The sequence below is a fragment of the Nelumbo nucifera genome, chromosome 1 (genome assembly GCF_055504915.1).
Source record: "Nelumbo nucifera cultivar China Antique chromosome 1, China Antique-T2T, whole genome shotgun sequence".
NCBI classification, from domain to species: domain Eukaryota; kingdom Viridiplantae; phylum Streptophyta; class Magnoliopsida; order Proteales; family Nelumbonaceae; genus Nelumbo; species Nelumbo nucifera.
Window position 1 is genome coordinate 2,258,054 of NC_142649.1, and position 3,987 is coordinate 2,262,040.

Genomic DNA, 3,987 nt, shown 5'->3' on the forward strand with positions numbered 1-3,987 from the left:
ATTGTCCGGTCTAGTCCAGTTTTGAAAACCATGCTTCTAAATACCTTTCCCGCATTATACGTTTGTTTTTTTTCTATTTCCTTTGTTGACCAAATTAACCCTTTATTTTTTTTTCTTGTTACCCATGTGTGACTGGATGCCCTTATGTCAACGTGTTAATACACTTTTTTATGGTAGTCAATGCTATGGGTGGAGGTGCGCTACAAACAGGATGTATTTAATAGGCTGTTAAACCCGATCATGGTTATGAATACCGGACCGGATGGTTGGACCAATTGACCAGGACCGGTCATAGGTTTTCAAAACTATGTAGTATGAACCCAATTATGAATAAAAACATCGTTACTAGGTGATTTGTACAGCCACACATCAAAAACATTGAGAACATGAATCTAAGAGATATTCCCGATATGCGATTAGACGTTGTGCTTTTAGATTGTTTTTACGGTTTTTACTTTCAATAGATCCGGTTCTTCCTAATTGGGTTTTACAGCCTATTGTATACCCCTCTTGTTTGTAGTAGATCCAGAGCCTAGATAACCAAAGGTGAAATCCTAAAGCATTTCATTGCTGATGAAGGTGAAAATTGATCCAACTCTTAGGTTCGATTATGATATAGAAAAGATATAATATCTGAAAAACTTCTGATCAGTCAACTGAAATCACAAACGTAATAATTAATCAGATATTATTTATCAAAATTCATGGATAAATTTTGATTAATTAGAACTCTTTCCATACCATATCTTTCCCGTATCATAAATCTTTACCGTAGGAGACTTATTGACAAGAAAACTTCGTCTGTTTTGGCAAATAATTGAAGCAGGTGATTAAGACCTTATTATAATTTTTATTAAGGCGGATGTTGACTCCTTTTGTCCTTTTCAAGATGGGTGTAAATGTAGATATAGAAATTATCGTCCTTTTAACGTGAGTTAACAATATTCTGATTAAATTCTGAAGGAATTTTGTATATATTATATATGTCACGATGTATTATATTAAGGAGTCTTTATCATTTGATTTGGAGATATTTTTTCTTTATCAATTTCAATTTTGGGACCATGAGTTTTTAAATGGTTGGGATTTACATTGCATCCATGAAAATGACTAGGCTTGTTTAGATAAGTTTTTGCTTTTGAGTTTTGCAAGGTGAAAAAGTGATTCGAGGTTTGGGTAAGAATTGATTTTAAAATATAATAATATGAAGTCAAAACACTTTTAAGCAGTGTTTTTTAATTGTTATTGATCGGATGGTCGGACCATCGGGCTCGGGAATTGTACAGGCAATCATTCCATTTCACTTGATCCGGTCGTTAACAAAAGAACTGTTGATTTGATCAACAATTTGCTGACCTAGGCAATCAAATCATTGACCCGTTCAATTCGGACAATATTTTTAGACCCGTTCAATCAAATCATTGACCTAGGCAATCAAATCATTGCTGGCCAAAGTGATTCCGAATTTGGATTGATTTTTAAAACCTTGGTTTTAAGCGTTAAAATTGGAGATTTTGTATTTTAGACTTCAAAAATCACAAAGTTTATCCAAACACAGAAGAAGTCTTTTGATCCCAAGATTTCAAAAAAGGTTGAGCAGCCCTAAATATTAGTTGGTGTGGGGGGGGGGGGTACGAGAGATGAAAAGAACCCCATTGACAAAAGACGGGTACGTTTTTATGTTCTGAGGGTGGGAGAGCATACTTTTCACAAGTGACAAATTGAAGTGTCCTGTTTTGGCAAGTGGACACTAAGCCCTACCAATCCATGTAAAGAACACTTTTTTTTAGTGTGTCTTATCTGTTTGACTTTTGACCATTTCAGAGTGATTTGTTAATGTCGTTTAGTGGATTGTAATGGCAAAGTATTGAGCTAAAAAAACTGTAAAATTAATCAGAGGTCAAGGTCTGCGGTTAATAAAACAATCCTAATATTATCATGAATGTGTGATATGATGTGTATAAGAGTAGATAATTGTTTTATATTATAGTTTTTAAAAGAATTAATAATTATTTATATTTTGTATAGTAATTTAAATGTTTTTTGTAATATAAAAATAATAATAATTAATTTCAGATAGGGTTGTTCATCAAATTGATGAAACCAATCAAATCGACCAACCTGACCCAACTTGACTCGAGTTGATTGGTTTTCCAATATTTTCGGTCAGCTTTGGTTCAACAATTTTCCAACTCGATTAGGTTGGGTCAATTTTGGTTTGGCCATTTGTAAATTGACCAAAATCAAACAGATTTGACCATATATATATATATATATATTAATATTTTATATTTTAATATAATTTTTCCAATATGGGAAAGTGGAAAATTCCCGTATTTCTGAGTCTCAAATATTTTATATTATAAATTTAAATTTATTTTTTTTCAATAGTATCAATGTATTTTTTTAAATTTAAATTTAAATTTTTAAGTTTAAATCTTTTGAATCGACCAACCAAACCGAAAACTGACCTAAATTGATACAACCCAAATTGGCTAATTTTCACTTATGGTCGGTGGGTTTCGGGTGACCAACTCCCTAACCCGACCAAGTCAATTTGGTTGGCCAAACAATATACAACCAAACTAACCCGTGAATATTCATAATTTCAACTAAATTAATAGTTAAATATCTAATAAATAACAATACTTTAATCTCTAATAATTATTGATAATTTATAGCGAAAATACACAATTATTGAAAATAAATTTATAACAAAAATATAATAAATAAATAATAAAAATGCAATAATTATAAAATAAATACAATAAAATATTTAAAATTTTCATTATTTAAATTTTATTTATTTCATAGTTATTACATAATATTAAATATTTTGTTATATAATTATTTAGCTATTTTTAATATTTTATTTAAAGTATTTAGTTATTGAAATATTTAAAAAATATTTTAATTTTTAAAGTGTTATTGTCTAAAAGGAAATTTAAATGATTTTGTTATTGATTTTTTAAAATAATATTTAGTTATTACATAACTAAATATTATTTAGTTATCATTATCAAAATTTAAAGAAGAATGATGAATAAACTAGTTTTTTCATCGTTTTCCTTAACATAGAAGGATTTCATCAATTGTCAGAAAACTAAGGGGGATATTTTAAGATAATATATAAACAGTAGGGATAAAATTAATCAATTTCCTAAAACTTAGGGGTATTTTAAAAAATTTGTCCTTCAAAATTTTTAAATAATTACCATTTTTGCTAATTCTGATTTATTCGTTCTGCAAATCTTATGGCGTGAACCTCATTATTCAAAAATCAAAAAATAAAAAATTAAAAAGAAAAAAGACAATTAAAAAGGGTTTCTAATAATTGGGTTTACAAATCATCACAACACAGGGCGAGTTGGAAAAGGAAGAGAGGGAGAGAGGTTTGGTCCTGTAATAAGGGGTAATTCTGTCAAATAAAGAATTTGTTGTCCTGCGGACAGCTTTTTTGCATTTTGTTTCAAAACATATATGATATGATATTTATCAATGTGTAAAACTTTGTTAATTTTTGACCAACATGAAGTCAGTCGTGGCTGCTAGATTTCTGCATGTAAGTCAAGGAGGGATGATCTTCATTTTGAAATCGGCTTCAGTCAGAGAAAAATCCGAATGCAAGACTATGATGGCTATTCAATTTTCAGCGAAGAAACATTAACAAGGATGGATTAAACCCAAAAATCCAAAATCGAGTGTTAAAATTTGGATTACTTTTCCGTTAATGACTAAAAACAGAAGAAAAAGAAAAGGTGTCGTCGGGATGGGAGATTAATAATAAAACCAAGGGCATTTGAGATAAACATAAACACAAAACCCCAGTAAAAGCAGAGTTTAAAAATTAAAACATAGCGGTGAACGCGTAAAGTGTATCATTGTTGTGCGTGTTTTTTATCTGTCTTCAATTAAAAACATAATTATTACCAAAAAAAATTAAAAACATAATTAATTACAAAGATAGTGGGCTACACAATCCAGCCA